Below are 18,902 nucleotides of genomic sequence, written 5' to 3' on the forward strand. Positions count from 1 at the left end.
GGGGGCGCTGTCCTCTAACCTACGCGTCCCAGCAACAGGGCGCCGTCATTGCTCAGAATCTGCCTTTTCCTCAACTTTTTGTCCGCCGCTGTTATTAGGACGAGCGGAAGGGAAGTAGCGGCAGGCTAGCGCCGGTTAGCCGGTGGAAGCGATTTCTGGTTGGAAACATTCAGCTGTTTTTAAAGCCGTCCTTTTTTAGTCTTTTCTTTGGAAACGACTTCGTCTGACATTTTCCCTCAACGGAAAGGATGCGAGTTCGCCCCCGGCCGCCTCGGTGTTGGCTCCAGCGACCCTCCAGCTTGACAACACCGAGCTTTGTGTGACTCTCCCGGGACTTCTTCGTTTGGGACGAGGCAGCCTTCGGTCAACGGAGGAGCGGAGACCCGGGAGACGCTCCGACCGGCTCTGAAAGCGTTTTTATATAGTTTCCAACGGTCGCGGGCAGAACCGAGGACTCCAGCAGGACAATGAGACAACGACCCGTAGAAGAAGGTATGTCGGTGAAAAAAAGCTTCTAGTTTTCTTTTCTGTAGAATTTCATAGAAATGTGCAGTTTATGCGGAAATAAGTAGCGGCATTCAGAGCCCGGTCTGCTCTAGGAAGTGGCTGAAAGTAGCTTTGCTTAGATCTTCGGGGCGATCCCGGAGGTTGTCGGTGCGATGACGGTCCAGTCTGCTGGTCAGTGACGCACGGTGGGAAGGTCCCGGTCCCGGTCCCGGTCCCGGCTGTAATCTGCACCAAACCTGGACTGTTCCTGTTGGTGTTGGGACCATAAAGGCACACAATGACCCCGTGATCTACCCCACATGGGGCAATATGTGTGTCTGGGTGCAGCTTGATGGACTGGGTTTCTCTGGTTTACCCTGATGTCATAGTTATTAAAACATCAACAGAGGAAATGAGACTTTAGTCAGTAGATGAGTAACATTTAGTAAAAAGTAAAATAAAAAAACTGGATCCTGACAGTATCTGACAGTATTTCAATGAACTATCAGGTATTTCCTCATATTCCTACAGTAATGAAGTCATGTATGGAGGTAAACACATACATTAAAATTAGTCCAGTTTGTCCAGTTGACTGTCACTTTGAGTCCCTCTCTGATCAACTTTGGATCTGGTTCCCTAATTAGGATTATACCATTTTTAGCTGAAATCATAAAAACCTGTGGTTTTCTTGGACATCATTTCTGCAGAAGGTCCTTGAAATATGCACCTCTGAGTTGCGGATGGGGCTGTTGGCACGGAGTAAGCCCACCCCTGCTTCCCGTCATCCATCTGTTTACTGTCCCACATGCTTACAGCCCCTCACACCCGAACCGTTGACTATATAAGAGAGAACTGGACCAGGCGAGTGTGACGTCATCCATAAAGCGTGCTTTCCTTCTGGCTCCAGCAAAATGAGGCCAATTCAGTCACCTTTTTTCCGCCATACGGTCGTCGCCATGTTGGAGCCAGCTGACCACTGGTTGGTCATCCACTGGTTTCTATGGCATCTACTGTCACCAAATCAGAAGAAAGCTTGTCCACACCCCTTCCACTGAAAGGTGGGGGCCAACGGGCACAGGATGCTTTTATTGAGGCATCTGATTGGTTAGCTTTTAACTTAGAAAACAAGCAATAAAAAATATGATAAAGAAGAGGATTATCAAGAACATGTTAAAGAAGTACCAGAGCATGAATGGTTATTCTGAATAACTGAGTAACAGCTGTTTATTTCTCTATAGATATGGGATTTTGGCTGTTGGGGAGGGATCGCTCAGTGCAGTTCTCATATACAGTCTATCAACCCCCACCTAGCATTGCCATAGCAATCAAAATGGTAGCAATATCAGATCCATCCATCCGTACCGTTTAGATCCAGATTCCAGCTCAGACCAGGGAAACAATGGAACTGCTTGTCTGCAGGTGGATGATCAGAATGGAGCAGAGCAGGAAGTAGGGTTGTGCCGATGGACGATACCATCGTCCATCGTGATGGGTGACTGACCTCACGATGGAGAGACACCATCGTGATGCCACGCCCCCGCCACGCTGCAAGTCCACACCATAAGCTGCAGTTACATGTGCAAAATATCTTGATGGGATCAATGGTCGGATTAGAATCCAACCGTGTAGATGGCCCAGAAAAATGTTTTCAGAATATAACAAACGTTCACATGGGTCACACTTTCACTCGACATAAATCATTCGCACATGCGCAGCAGTGTTTGAAATACCGGAAGAGGAAATGAGTTCCGCCGACCGGCTACATACATAGACATGTTTCAGCCCGGTCATATACGAGATGATCTTCTAAACGTGCTTTCATTAATGTTATGAATATTATGAAGCGCCTGTTCGCTCATCATTTTAATTTTAATCCGTGTGGTCAGTGCTTTTTCTGTTGAAGAACGGAGCCGGAAGCCAGGATTAGCAGTATGCTAACACAGGCTAACAACATTAGCTTTGGATGGACATAAATCCATGCTGGAAATCCTGCAATCTGCATCTTGGCTGAACGTAAACATGTGGGAATAACATCAGCCTTTATTTAGTCGGGACACGACTGGAAACACAAATCCACATGATTGTTTGAACGGTTTCTAAGGACTGAGCCACATTTCTGCTTTAAGCTCACACACCGCCCCAAAGCCGCTGTGTGTGCTGGCGGTCCGAGCTCTGCCCGGACACACACGTTTTGACCCGGTTCTCCTGAGTTCGGTAGCTCGTTCACCTAGAGTTGCAGGACGGATCACAGTCCTAAATCTCCCACACATATCGCACACGTAACAAAGCATACTTCCTTCCCCTCAAACACACAGCTGTAAGTCCGCGCTCTACCGGTCCACTTGACTGATTAAATGCAGGAGCGGACCACTTCTTTTCTATTTTGTTTGTTATTTTTTTGTTAAAGTCACTTCCCTCAGTTTAGACTGGATCATCGCGGATGAGTCATTAGTCGGGAATAAAATAAAGTAAAATAACGAATAATAATTATAATAAAAACAATATCATCGTCCATCCCGATGGTTTACTGCAAACATCGTCAACGGCCAATTTAAGGGACATCGTCCAACCCCAGCAGGAAGTTTGGGGCCTGCTGTTCTACATCACACCTACAAGCTTTTTCTTCTGATTTGACATGATGTGAATAATGAAAAACACAGAAACCCAGTTTTAATCCTAATCGTCTCTATATATGGCAGCCATCATCAGAAAAATGCTACACGAGCTTTAAAAACACCAAAAACAGTTTTCATGGGAGTGGGTCTTTAAATAGATGTTCATGCCATCTTTACCCATCAGGCAACATGATTTATTTACTTTGTTGTCTCATTGGTTGTGACATGATGAGACTTGAGCTTTCAGGGGAGAACCAGAGAGGAAATAATCTGTTTATCCTCCGTGACATAGGTATATGTATATAGAGGTCACATGTCACTGTGTCACATTAAAAAGGCAAAACACAATGTGTGAGAAGAACAAATAGCAGTTACACATAAAAGCACTTCTCACTCAAAGGAACGTTGTGTCGTTTTTTTTTCAATCTGATCTTGTGGAATTTTCCTCATGACGGAGGACATAAATAGAGAAAATTAATCGTAAAATTGCATTTCTGAGTATTTTTTTATTCAAGTTGTAAATCAAAGAATGTGATTGGAAAAGCTTGTAGGTGTGAGGTGGAAGCTACAATCGGCAGACTGCAGGCTTCCTGCTTGGCTCCGTTCTTGGAGACCATTGGATCCACGTACGCCTTTGTTTTCCTGGTCTGAGCTGGAATCTGGCTCCAATAGCGCCTTCCATTATTGTAGCACTGGTAATGGTAGGTTGGGAGGGGCTGTAAGCTAGCAGGTGAGACTGTAACAGCAACAGTCGCAGCAGGGAAATTTCTAATAAACTTCTGCTGCCCTGCAGAAACTATGACCTAGAAAAAACCACCCAGGTTTGGATTTAGGCTAAAAACAGCATCATCATCATCATCATCATCATCATTTAAAGAGCACTGGGAAGCTTTTACAATAGATCAAAGAGGATGACTTTAAGTTTCATTGACCTTTTATTCAGAAATTATGAATACTTTAGACTTAAAACTTTTTGCAAATGAAGCAGGATCTCATTAAAAACTGTATTTTCAAACTAAAAAGCAAACTAGTTTTTAAACAAGATAATGACATTATTCTGCACATTAGGACTGACTTTTTCTGCATACCATTCTAAACTCCTGATGTTTGCTAGTAGCCTTCAGTGGAGCACTGTGATGTTTTATTCCTTCAGTTCTGGTGTTTCCAGCAGCACAGACTGCATTCTTTCTCCCCGACACAAAGCCTGTGACGTTAGAGGTGTGGGGCTGAAAGTTTCCTCCCCAGCCTTACCAAATGCAAGAACCTGAAGCTTTCTTCAGGGCAGAGATTACCTCCAGGTCTGCCAAAGAAACCCAACAATCCAGTCATTACCCTGGGAAATGTTTTAAACGTCATAGCTTCTGCATCAGACTCTCTGGGGGCCCACAGAGGCTCTCTGCCATCGCTATTGAAAGAAAAAGACCATATGGCCCCCCGCTAATGGTCTTTACTCTGTGACAGTGGTTATAGAGGGGGTTGGGATGGAGTACCGGTCAACCTTCAGCTCCGTTTTCAGTCAAACCGCTGATGTTGTTGAGAAAGCAGAACATTTTGTATGCCTTTCTCTCAGATCAGACTCTAATTAATCATTACCTATGTGTTACACTTTGCAAGTTTCCTAAATAGAAAAGCTTTTTTTTCCAGTTCTGTAGATTTAAAAATCCCCAGAGCTACTTCTTCTATCTATAAAAGTTATATCCTCTTAATAATCACACAGTAGTGTTTCTGCTACGTTTTGGCCTTTAGTGGATTTGGATCGTTAACCTGACCACATTAGAGGAAGCTTTATTTCCTTTTGCAGAACGTTGTGCTGTGACTCTAAAGCCAGCTGAATATTTTAATGCTAATCTAACAGAAGCGCTTCCTCAAGCGTGGCAGGAATGACATGTTTTCTGAAGCCTTTTTTGGACTCGCTTGCTTATTGACATCGATTTTTTAAAGAACTGTGTTTCTGTGTTTTTGTATTTTTAAATGGGTGATTTCAGAGATGCCGTTTTTTTGACAGCAGTTGAAGCTTAATGGTTGCAGAGCAAAGTATTTCCATTTTTATCTACAAAGAAGTGTTTTGCAGATGTATTTGAAAACAGGAACAGATGCTGACACAATCTACCATGGTACTAGAGTGAAGTTAGCAGAATATGAGCGGCTGGCTGAACTTGTTCAGTCTCGTTTCATTGTGACCACGTGCTGGTTCGATTCCTGTCAGTTCTATTGTTTTCATGGGTTACTGGTTTAGGTTTTACAGAACAAGGACAGGAACCGCTGTGGCAGCACAGTGAACTGTAACGAGTCCCTTAGCTGTATATATTGTCTCTATACTGGTGAAATCTTCTATGTAGGCTACATGTTGAATGATTTAAAGACCTGCAGTCCCTCAGCTTTGGAGTCCAGCCTCACAGATCCACCAGGTCTACTATCTTTAGGCAGAGGTATCATGGGAGTTTGCTAGGACCTGCCCATTCTCCTACTTTCAGCAGTGGACTTGTTGCTTCAGATCCCTTTTTTCACTCCAGGAATGGATGTTAATCTCCTTTAAGATGGTGGAGGTATGTATAACGTTTGAATGCTTTTTATTGGCATATCATTACACCTGTAATGAAAACAGGCTTTGCATATTTATTTGATCTAGCTATTTGAAAGTGAAGTAAATGAAAGTGAAGGAGATATTACGAGTAGGTTTCATACTCAGCTGCTCCTTTATTTTTATTTGTTAAACTGGATTTTTACCTCAGAAATCATGAACCTTTAAAGGCTGCGGTGTGGGCTCATTTAAAATGGCATAACATGAACACATGCAGAGACTTGTACTTCTATTTATGTGTAAAAATTGCTATTACTCAATGCCCTTACATTGTTGCTGAGTAACCAGCTCAGGCTGGTGTTCCCTGCTTCCGTAAACTCTGCGTTCATCTACTGCATTATGTCTTAGAAGATAAATCAGTTATCTAACACTTAACTTCCTTAACAAGCTGAAGTTGGTCTTTTCAGTAGATGTTAGCCTCTCAAAAGCAAAGGCTGCACAAATGCTCTCAAACTGCTCTCTTAACCACTACAACAAGCTCACTAGATGTGTGCTCATGGAAAGAAGGAGGTCAGGAAGGATAAATGGGACACCAGTATGGATTTTTTCGAATGCAAATTGTGGTTGTGTTCTACTTGATTGTACAGTCTCAGGAATTCTCCAGGACATACTTTATTAAAGCAAAAGATTGAGCTATTGTAAACCTTTAAGTTTCCTTAACATGATCAGATGAATGCAGTCTCCATTAAACAACTTTGAAGGTGACACACGTTGCTTCTCAAGGTTTTCCGACAGTCTATATGACATAAGCAGCCGATGACGTCTCCTCTTCAGCTGCTAGCATCTCTGAGTGGAAGCTAACATGGCCAAACGTAAGGTTGAGGACTCAATCCAGAACAAGTTAAGCGGACTCGGTCTGGACCAAAGGGTTTCCCCAGTCTGATGACAATCCCTTACTGTTTTTAATCACTTGGCTGCTAACATAGTCAGAGAAATTCCATTATCACTCTGCTCTCCCTCAGACCACTCAGGGTCACAATAAACATAATCAGGGGTGTGTTTATAAAGTACTATTATAGGCAGTAAGCCCATAAGCTATATTAATATCAAGAGATTGCATTTAACAATATTTGCATTCTGTGTTGGCCCACTTATTTCTGAGAAGCACTGTGTCCTGACATCATCAGCCAACTTTTTATTTTTTAATTTGACAACTGATGTCAGCCCACACAGCCAGACTGGAGTGAACTGTCAGCTGTGATGTCTCTATTTTATCCACATGCAGTTTATCAGCCTGTTTCTGAGTGACTTTTATTCATCCTTTTTTTCTAGAGATTTAGACTCGATCGAGTCATTTGACTGAGATCTGAGCATAGATGAAACATTTTCCTCTTGCACTGAAAAAGCAGATGTTTGTGGTCGATGGCAGATCTTGATGCTGCGTTGAAGGCAAAGGGGTCGAGCAAAAGGGTTTTGATTGCCTCAACTCCTTAGTAACTCTTTCCTAAAGTGTTCTTTCTCTGTGGTTAGGTGAATTTGTGGACCTTGTAAATAGACCCAGCAGTAATGAAAGGGTATAAAGTTGAAAAAGTAGAGGGCCCTATTGGGGAATGGCCTACTTCCAGTGGATTTCTTTGCTCGTTGTTAGTCCTCCCTGAGTTATCTGTGTAATGTTGAACACATCTATTCAGCTTGATGGGAAGAAGCCAAGATGTTAACAGATTTTACCAGCATTGCTCAGTTTATTCTGTTTTCATTTAAAGTCCTTCTCAACTATAATTTTATCCATTTTATAATCCCACCCAGGGGTCTTTTAATTATGATTCTTTTTATGATTTTTTGCAAGAATCAAAAAGCTTGTGTTGTTTTTTAAGACGTATTTTCTGCAGCGCAGCAGGAGCTCGTTAGAAATGTGTCTTTGGGTTGTGGACCGGCCTGTTGGCACTGTCCCGCTAGCTCACAGACCCTCACAACCCCAAGCTAACATTAGCATATCAAAGTAAAAACGGCCGGCAGTATTGGAGCTACACAGCCGCGCAGTTTGTAGCCAAATGGTAGCTCAGACTTTAATGGATCTGTTGGTTTTCGAGTGGAGAATCTGGAATAAGAGCAGAGCAGGGAGACTTTGGTGGCCTTTTATCTGCTTCTGATCATCACATTTTGAGGATAGAAATACTCAGAAATGCTGTTTTAATCTTAAACTCTTTTATATATGTCCTCCATCACGAGAAAAATGCGAGAAGAACATGTTAAGAACAATCACCATTTTCATTGGAGGGGTTGTTTTAAGGGTTTCAAAGCTGAGTCAAAAAATTACAATTCAGGATTTTTTTAATAAAGAAAAGATAAAATGTCATTTTCATTGAATATATTATAAAAGTTTATCGTGGGAAATGTTCTTGTTAATTGTTCCTCTTAATCATCAGTGTTTCACGTTCCGGCCGGTGGATCGTACAGCGTTCCATGTTTTACAGAATTGTATTGGTAGACTGCATTGTGGACTGAATAAAATGGTAATATTTTGGTGTTAACTTCAGTAGAAATGTTATTTTCCTTTACACTGTTATGTTTAATGCAGAGAGATGATAGTGGGTCCTTTCTCAACAAAACCTAATTTAAAAATGTCTTGTACAAATAAAGTTTTTAACACAAATATATTTATGTAAAGCTATATACAATAACCTTAAAGAGTGTGATAGAAGAAGCCTCTTTGAAATGTTCCTTCATGCGTCATGTTCAACGGTTAGTTCTGCTTCTCATTCTTCATTTAAACAGAAATTGCACCAGACTCACAGTTGCACCAGATAAAAAAAATCCAGTCACACAGAAAGATTTAATTTTTAGGTGTAATCTTTTCAGTAATATTACTGCTTTTGTCAACAACTCAATAAATCTAAAGGTCTATGACCTATGTTTGTGTTTTTTTTAATATCCACTGAACTGTGTTAATGACTCTGGGTCAAGTGTATAAAAAACTTTATTAGCTATTTTACTTGAACTAGAATTGTATTTGTTCAGCTCTAATAATGGAAAATGAATCCACTCATAAGTTAAATATTTGTTGCTTGAGTTTGTGAAGATGTCTTTGTTCTAACCAGATAATACTAACCATGCATCTGTACTTGGATACAACAGAAACATTTCCTAGAATCCCATTGGTACAGTTAGACCTCAGCATTTTAGCGTTAAAGTGAATAGTTTATCCTTAAGGCAATGATCAATAAACCCAGTTTTATGAGTGAAACTGTGCATGCACAGAAATATAACATTCTTTTTGTCGGGTTTGAGAATCTGAATGTTCTTGACATGAAAGCCAAAAAAAAAGAAGTGCAGTTTAACAGTCTGTGAAACTGAGACACTTTTCAACAAAGAACAGAAAACAAATTTAGTTCAATTTGTTATTTCTGTTTCACAAAGATGGCGGAATTTCTGAAAAGAAAGGTTTCCTGCTGATGATACGGTGAGAAAAGCTTCATACATCCTTTTTCTTGAGCTTTCTTACCTTTTTGCTTTTATTAGTTTTGGTTGTGTGCCTTTTTAGTGTTTTGTCTAAATGACACAAACTCCTTCTATCAGTGTTTTGTAATAGTCAACCTAGGCCTGCACAATTTACCGCAAATTTATCGTTATCACAAGATCAAGCTGTGCAATATGCATATCGCAAAACACAGCAAAATATGCAATAAATGGTTACCTTAAATGTGCTAAAACAATCTTATGGCAGCTTAAATTATTTAACGAATCAAATAAATCCCTTTATGCATTTGACCAATCGGATAGAGCCTTTAGCGTTGTTGACAAATCAGATGGAGCCCTTTTATGTTAGATGTTCCCTCCTATGTCAACGAGGGTCATTTGGAGTACAATTCTAAAACTGTTGCAATAAAATGGGAGTGATGTTTTTGGTTGTTTCGCTATTTGTTTATATACCGCAAATTATATCGTTATCGCAATATTAATCCCTCATATCGCATATCGCAAGTTTTCCTCATATCGTGCAGACCTAAGTCAAACTATTTTGAAAATTCACCCACATTCCCTTGGATATAGCATGTATTAAGCTAATATTCGATTACATTCTCTAATCCAGAATGTCAAGATTGAGAAAGCTTCTTAAAATGATGTGAAACGTCTTTAAATAATAATGACAGTAAAGCAACAATAATAATGATAAAAAACAGTTCACAGTCTGCTTTTGTACCTGTAACGTTGATGGAAGCAAACTGGACGAACAGAGGCTGCAAACAGATATCCAGATTGTGGAACTTCTGTGTAAATTTGCTGACTGCAGCTTCGTCTGACCACCAGATGCCTGAAAGGCTGTGAAGAGTGACAAGGGGAACAGAAAAGTACAGAAAATGTACTAGAAGTGGAAAAAGATGGAGAGAAAGAGACCAGCCAAAGGCGTAAAGAGAAAGAGACAAAGTGGGAGCAGAAACCCTGGCAGTGCTCTTGCTGTTAGCTGAGCTTTGCTCTGTACTGTTTGCTTTTGCTCTATTTTTAACGTTCAGTCTGACTCTGGTCACTGATGAATGACTTCACGTAAGTTCCTTTACATCTGGCAGAAATCATCCAGGATGCCTTGTCCAGGTTGTGCAAAACGGAGTGCGAAGAGGCGATGGTAAGCTGAGGAAGCAGAGAAACGTGACGATTTAAACCAGGAAGTAGAGGAACATGACAATTTTAACCAGGAAGCAGCGGAACTTGTGACAATTTCACCGGGAAGCAAAAGAACGTGACGATTTTTAACAGGAAGCAGCAGAACATGTGACAATTTTACCAGGAAACAGCGGAACATGTGACAATTTTACCAGGAAGCAGCGGAAAATGTAACGATTTTTTACCGGGAAGCAGCAGAATATGTGACAAATTTACCCAGGAAGCAGAGGAACATGTGAAAATCTTACCAGAAAGCAGCAGAACATGTGACAATTTTATCAGGAAGCAGAGGAACATGTGACGAATTTACCAGGAAGCAGCAGAATATGTGAAAATTTTACCAGTAGGCAGGGGAACATGTGACAATTTTACCAGGAAGCAGCAGAATATGTGGCAATTTTACCAGGAAGCAGCAGAACATGTGACAATTTTACCAGGAAGCAACGGAACATGTGACAATTTTACCAGGAAACAGCATAACATGTAACCATTTTTTACCAGGAAGCAGCAGAATATGTGACAAATTTACCCAGGAAGCAGAGGAACATGTGAAAATTTTACCAGAAAGCAGCAGAACATGTGACGATTTTTATCAGGAAGCAGAGGAACATGTGACGAATTTACCAGGAAGCAGAGGAAAAATTTCACCAGCAAGCAAAGGAACATGTGACGATTTTAACCAGGAAGCAGCGGACCTTGTGACAATTTCACCGGGAAGCAAAGGAACGTGACGATTTTTAACAGGAAGCAGCAGAACATGTGACAATTTTATAAAGGAGCAGCGGAACATGTGACAATTTAACTAGGAAGCAGAGAAACGTGACGATTTTACCAGGAAACAGCGGAACATGTGACAATTTAACCAGGAAACAGCGGAACATGTAACGATTTTTTACCAGGAAGCAGCAGAATATGTGACAATTTTACCAGTAAGCAGCAGAATATGTGACAATTTTACCAGGAAGCAGCAGAATATGTGACAATTTTACCAGGAAGCAGCGGAACATGTGACAATTTTACCAGGAAGCAGCAGAATATCTGACAATTTTACCAGGGAGCAGCGGAACATGTGACAATTTTACCAGGAAGCAGCAGAATATGTGACAATTTTACCAGGAAGCAGCAGAATATGTGACAATTTTACCAGGAAGCAACGGAACATGTGACAATTTTACCAGGAAACAGTGGAACATGTGACGATTTTTACCAAGAAGCAGCAGAATATGTGACAATTTTACCAGGAAACAGTGGAACATGTGACAATTTTAGTAGGAAGCAGAGAAACGCGACGATTTTTACCAGGTAACAGTGGAACATGTGACGATTTTAACAGGAAACAGCGGAACATGTGACAATTTTACCAGGAAACAGCGGAACATGTAACAATTTTTATCAGGAAGCAGAGGAACATGTGACGAATTTACCAGGAAGCAGAGGAAAGATTTTACCAGCAAGCAAAGGAACATGTGACGATTTTAACCAGGAAGCAGCGGAACTTGTGACAATTTCACCGGGAAGCAGCAGAACATGTGACAATTTTTAACAGGAAGCAGCAGAACATGTGACAATTTTATAAAGGAGCAGCGGAACATGTGACAATTTTACCAGGAAGCAGCGGAACATGTGACAATTTTACCAGGAAGCAGCAGAACATGTGACGATTTTAACCAGGAAGCAGCGGAACATCTGACAATTTTACCAGGAAGCAGCAGAACGTGTGACAATTTAACCAGGAACCAGCGGAACATGTGAAATTGTTACCAGGAAGCAGCAGAACATGTGACAATTTTACCAGGAAGCAGCGGAACATGTGACGATTTTAACCAGGAAGCAGCGGAACATCTGACAATTTAACCAGGAAACAGTGGAACCTGACAATTTTTCCCAGGAAGCAGCAGAATATGTCACAATTTTACCAGGAAGCAACAGAACATGTGACAATTTAACCAGGAAGCAGCGGAACATCTGACAATTTTACCAGGAAGCAGTAACACATCTGACAATTTTACCAGGAAGCAGCAGAAAATGTGACAATTTACCAGGAAGCAGCGGAACATGTGACAATTTTACCAGGAAGCAGCAGAATATGTGAAAATTTTACCAGGAAGCAGCGGAACATGTGACAATTTTACCAGGAAACGGTGGAACATGTGACAATTTTACCAGGAAACAGTGGAACATGTGACAATTTTTACCAGGAAGCAGCAAAATATGTGACAATTTTACCAGGAAGCAGCAGAACATGTGACAATTTTACCAGGAAGCAGCGGAACATGTGACAATTTTACCAGGAAACAGTGGAACATGTGACGATTTTTACCAGGAAGCAGTGGAACATGTGACGATTTTTACCAGGAAGCAGCAGAATATGTGACAATTTTACCAGGAAGCAGCGGAACATGTGACAATTTTACCAGGAAGCAGCGGAACATGTGACAATTTTACCAGGAAGCAGCGGAACATGTGACAATTTTACCAGGAAACAGTGGAACATGTGACGATTTTTACCAGGAAGCAGCAGAATATGTGACAATTTTACCAGGAAGCAGTGGAACATGTGACAATTTTACCAGGAAGCAGCAGAACATGTGACGATTTTTACCAGGAAGCAGCGGAACATGTGACGAATTTACAAGGAAACAGCGGAACATGTGACAATTTTACCAGGAAACAGCGGAACACGTAACGATTTTTTACCAGGAAGCAGCAGAATGTGACAAATTTACCCAGGAAGCAGAGGAACATGTGACGAATTTACCAGGAAGCAGAGGAAAAATTTCACCAGCAAGCAAAGGAACATGTGACGATTTTTAACAGGAAGCAGCAGAACATGTGACAATTTTATAAGGGAGCAGAGGAACATGTAACAATTTTACCAGGAAGCAGCGGAACATGTGACAATTTTACCAGGAAGCAGCGGAACATTCGACGATTTTAACCAGGAAGCAGCGGAACATCTGACAATTTTACCAGGAAGCAGCAGAACATGTGACAATTTTACCAGGAAACAGGGGAACATGTAACGATTTTTTACCAGGAAGCAGCAGAATATGTGACAAATTTACCCAGGAAGCAGAGGAACATCTGACAATTTTACCAGGAAGCAGCGGAACATGTGACAATTTTACCAGGAAACAGTGGAACATGTGACGATTTTTACCAGGAAGCAGCAGAATATGTGACAATTTTACCAGGAAGCAGCGGAACATGTGACAATTTTACCAGGAAGCAGCAGAACATGTGACCACAAAGAACTGGAAACAAACCTTTTGGACTTCCAGCACTAACAGGACATTCAGTAAAAAGTGTTCATTCGGAGACAGCGGTGTCTTGGACTGATGCCATCATGCTACAATGCTTTCATGATGTGATGTCATCACGCTATGATGCTTTGCTAATGAGCTGTTCTGTGTGTCACTTGCATGTTATCATGGACCACTTTAAAGTTGGACTATGTTTTCACCTTTCATGTCTGGTGAGTCAAAAGTGAGATTTTGGTCTTTAGTTGGGACTTTAAACTTGGAGCATCAAACTCTAAACAGCAAAATCTGTTTCAAGCTTGTTGCTCTGCCGAGTGGTTCTAGTATTTCTCTTCAGGAGATGATCAAGCTAGCGGTAGCTCCCAAAGCATCAGCAGCATTGATCTGCGGACATTTTTACAGCTTGTGTTTAGGTGAACTTTGGGTTAGAGCTTTGTTCAAACCTCAATTTATTTCATCACTGTTTGGTTCGATATGTGATCTGTGTATTACAAAACAAAAAAAATCCTCTTTTAAATTTGTTGATAATCAAGTAAAAACGATGTAAAACCTTTCAGGTAGCCTGGTGTAATGTATTAAGACAATAAAGCCTTACATTTAGCACAACACGTTTGTCACTTTCAGCATAGATGTGTGGTAGGAAGCAACGATTCGCTTTCCCCACCATTCTGTGTAGCAGTGTAACAGAAACCCAGAATTGTGCCATAACTACAACGTCTTTCTGCAATATTTTAGTTTTGCTGTCTGTTTTCATGAACTCTAAACCAATTTCAAACAAATGAGAATCCTTTAAAGACCTCAAAGATTTGATTTTTTGCATTAAATTGCATTATTTTCCCTCCAGTACATTGTATAAATCCAGATTTGATCATGCATGAAGCTCCCGCCTGTCCTGGTCTTTTTATTCCACCAAAGTGTGTCTTTGTCATGTAAAGTTGCAGTGAGAGTACTGGGTATTCAAACAGCCATTTATTTGGAGCATTGCTGCAACTATTTTGGTCTTACAATGGAGTCATGTGTTTTAATGCTGGTAGCCCACATGAGCGAGTAGAATAATCCCCTCTGTCTGCCTCTTTCCCTTCATTTCCGTTTGCCTTGTGTTTCTGATTTTTGCATACAGCTGCTTCACGTCTCCAGATTCTATGTTGGGTGTTTATTATTGGGGTCAATCAAACCTGGACACCAGTTCAAGACCCGCTCAGCCTGTTTTCTGCAACAGTTTTGTTGATTTGGCGTCTGTTTTACCAAACCTTGCCATAAACGTATGCAAGCCTTTGATTGAATTTTGATTTCTCTTCAGCTCAACAACATTTAAAAGCTGAAACTCACAAACATGAATGGTAAATGGCGTATACTTATATAGCGCTTTTCTACCTACAAGGCCCAAAGTGCTTTACAATCACACACACAGTCACACACCCACATTCACACACATTCACACACACACACACATTCACACACATTCTCACACTGGTGAACATGAGTTCTGAAGGAGCCTTGATTTTCCTCTGGTCTCCTCAGCAGTAACTACCATTTGTAACCAAAATTAGACACTTGTACATGAGTTCACTTAAGCGCGAGTGCAAAAAAACCCAAACTGCTCTGGTTTTACCTTTTAATGTATTTGTATTTATGGCAGTGAGTAGTCTGGATCTGCTGTCATTTCCTTGGAGCATGACATGGGAAATGAGCTGGCTGCTGGGTTGCATTAACTCAGACATGTCATGATCTCACTGCTTTGGTGTATAAACACTGCTTTAGGATACTGATTAAAAACATGTCTTTCTCCACATTTCTGCATTTGTGTTTGCACGTGCTTTTAGCGGTGCTGTACTTTGGGACAGTTTGAAACCAGATAGAAGGTATTTTAATGTAATGTAACTATCTTCTCTGGAGCTTGGCCTCTGCCTTGAAGATGAAGTTCCACAGTAATACAATCTTGTAAATCAAAAACACCAGACATTGATGTTTTTCCTTTTATGGAGGCAGTATTATCTCAGGTTTGTTCTTTAGCACTCTCCTTTCCTTCCTCTTCATCTGGTCTAGGTTAACACAGAAATGGAGAGCTGAAGGGGTTGCCAGTAGGGGGTCAATTGGTGAGGTAGAACTGTGGGAGATTCTGTGAAATAGATGCCAGGAGAGATGGAGGGAAAGTAACATACTTAAAGAAGTAATTTAAAACACAGCTGCAGCAGACGGTCGCCCAGACGACGCAGGAGTCATGTGAGACTGAACCTGGATCCACAATCCAACGTAGAATGGATTTAAAGTACGAGTTCACAACATTGTCAATAAAGTTTAATTTTATTTTGATGAACTAGAACAAGTATTAATGGATCCTTTAGAGCAGTTATACAGGATACAAGTCAGAGTAATATGAATGAGCTGCTTCAGTTTGTACATACATGACCTGTAGGTATGATAGTGGGAGTGGCAGATCAATGCAGATGATCACATGGTATTCATAATCTATTGGACCAGGCTGCTGTCCTTTCATTGAGCTTTGGTTTAGGAAGTTTATGAGGGAGATTTTTTCATTGTCTGTACTTTGAAAGACTCTATGACGGCACCTTCCCCTCTGTAGTTGATGCTGTTGTGGCGGCGTACTTGTGTCAGGGGAAAATAGCCTGACAGAAGCACAGGCTTTATATTGAATGGACGGCATATTTCACAAAGTCAAAGGCTGCTTCCCTGTGGCTTTTCTCTCTTTTATGCCTTCCTTCAGACTGAAGGAGCAGATGCTCCTCTGCTCTGGTGTTATTGTGTGCAACCGGCCAGCCTGCAAGCTGGCGAGAAGGCAAAGGGGGAGGAGACAAGCTTTGCGTGCCCCTTTTATTTGACCTTTTTCACAGTTCTCGCCGTTAGTCTTGTTCAGCTCATGCTGTCTGTAGGACGAGTAAATCTCTTATGGTGGAGGATGGCCCCTTTAAGCACAAGTCTGCACATTTTCATTGACCAACTGACAAGTTAAGGCAACCAGCAATCTTCCTGTAAATGCACCTAAAACTAAAATCTAGTGGGAATAACAAACAAACACTGACCGACTTTGGTTTGGTTTCATTTAACCCAGGGGACAATAAATGCCTCGAGTTGGTCCCCATATGTTCATGGGAGGACAGTTGTCGTGGCGATGGATACTTAGTGGTCACATCTCCATTTTCCCTGTTGGCCTACATCCCTGCAGCCATGAACTCAGATGCCCCTTTGGAAACGTTGCAATTGCATCCAGACTTTTATATTCTTTTAGAACAAATTGTTTTTTCTACAATTTCAAATTCTGCATCCTGCTGATTTTCCCAGTTTATGTTTCTTTTCAGCAAAAACAAAGACAGTTTGAAATGGAAACAACTTTTTTGCAACAGTTTGTGAGATTTACAAGAGTTAAGATTCATGAAACAATTTGGTGATTCAGGTAAAAACTCGGTGACTAAAAAAGAAAAGGCAGACCTGTTACGTCACAGTTTTTGTGTGCATGTCATTTTGTTGGCAAAGTCAATGTAATGCATAACAGTTAGAATGAAATGACAGCAAACAGTGAAAGCGTTCCTTCACTATTTTAATGTGTCCATTTTTACAGCTATTGACAGGAAAGCTTCATGTCAGGGTCTGATTCCATCACTGACTCAGGACAAGCAACATACTTCTTGGTTGTTTTGTTTCTATGGTTTGCATTAGCTTGTATGAAGGACTTGAAGTTCATTAGGACAAAAATGGACTTTGTGTAGAAAAGAGGAAGTACATAAAACCTGAGCTTCATAAACAACCTACCTACTAAAAGTCCTTTTGACTGTCCTCTGAAGACATTCAATCATTTCTCCTCATTATTCTTGTTCTGCTGGTGGAGGCTTTTACTGAAAGGTAAAGGAACCCAAATGTTTGTCAAAGGGCCAGCTTCAGTGTAAGTTAAAGTCATTCCTTATGATGATTATGCTTTTTCTTTCCTCTCTGTCAGAGCAGCAATATTCATGATAGATTGCATGACTGTTCTCTTAAATTATCAAAGATATAATGTGTCGTGTTTGATAATGTTGCACCTTTCTGTAGAAATCTGTAAGTTTTGTGGATAAGAGTTTGTCATCTGAAAAAAAGGTAAACAAAAAAAATCAATAAATAAAAAACAGATGTTGATTGTCTGGGGAATGACATCTTTGTGTTCTTTCTGTGTGCTGTAATTGTATTTATTGTTTCTTTTTAACTTATAAATAGTATATATACCCAAACATTTGCTAAAAAGGCTTCCTTATCTAGCCAAAAAGGGGTTTGGTAGGGATATGCCTAGTCTTTCATGAAGAATGGCGGCTTTTAAATTCCCGCCATTGCCCACGTTAAGCAGGTACACAGAACCCTCAGACTGTGTCTCCGCCGTCTCCCCATCGACCCCCATAAGCAGCTAAAGGGCCAGGCTAAGCCAACACAAAGCAGACAGCGCGGGGTCTTATCTGTGGAATGCCGGGCCGTCACAGAGGGTCTCCTCTGCATCGAAGAGCTTTATTATCTTCAAGCCTCTGTCTGCCCCCCAAGACCTCGTCTTTCTATCTCTTTAGATGTTTACCTTTCTATTTCTGTCACTTCCCTAGCCTGTCGTTGGTACATTCTGGGTTTTTCCTGCTTTTAAACTGAAATGAGTCTCGTCCTCTCATGTACACTAGCTTTGTATTGGCTGTGCTGTAGCTTGTAGACAGTAGAAGCAGATTGTGTCCGTGTTGGAAGATCCGGAGGCTGCAGTTCCCTCTGGTTGCTGCCGTTCTGCACGCCTTAGCATTTTTATAGACTTGCATGTTTGCTGCGGTCAGTCTTCCTGGCAAGACCCAATCTTATGAATGCCCAGCTGCTCTTTTTTCTTCCCGATTCTGTAATTTGACCTCGTTAATTCTGTATTAAGCTTTATTATTCTATTTTCTGCTGTTAAATGGGTCATTCAATGTCTTTTTTTAAATCATCACCATCAAGGCAGAAGCATTTTATGGGACTTTTCACAGATTTATATGAAAGCAGGAGCCGTAATGGGGTCACGTCAGGATCTCATTACTGGAGCTTGAGCTTCTAGCTCTGTCGCTCCACAGAGTTTTCTTGGAATTTGAGATCTTTTTAAAGATTGGCCCCTCATGGTCACATGACGATGGAGGAAGACCCCAACCTATTGGTCACGCTCACACAAATGTATTTTTTAAGAACTTTTAAATGTTTAATCTTATTTTCATTTGTAACTTAGCTACAGTAGATGAGACATGTATCTATTTCTGTGAAATACATGTTAAGATATGGAAATATATTGTTGAATCAGACAATACCGTTGTCTGAAACGTGACGCCACATGTGTAGCATCTCCTCCTGTGTGGCATTCATTTCTCTGGAGTAAAT

General features: G+C 40.9%; 1 protein-coding gene across 9 annotated transcripts in view; it reads left to right on the forward strand.

The window, feature by feature from the left end:
* The window catches only part of myo9b (myosin IXB), a 54,123-nt gene continuing 35,221 nt past the window's right edge, over window positions 1–18,902 (forward strand). For 5 of the 9 annotated variants that reach the window (XM_023954627.1, XM_023954630.1, XM_023954629.1 and 2 more), the window contains exon 1: window positions 3–492. The gene's annotated coding sequence lies outside the window, so the exon portion shown is untranslated. Of the gene's footprint in view, window positions 493–1,193; window positions 1,197–18,902 lie in introns of all 9 variants that reach the window. The other 4 variants (XM_023954634.1, XM_023954635.1, XM_023954628.1 and 1 more) reach the window with 3 other exon arrangements.

Source organism: Oryzias latipes, chromosome 4, assembly GCF_002234675.1.
Source record: "Oryzias latipes chromosome 4, ASM223467v1".
NCBI lineage: Eukaryota > Metazoa > Chordata > Actinopteri > Beloniformes > Adrianichthyidae > Oryzias > Oryzias latipes.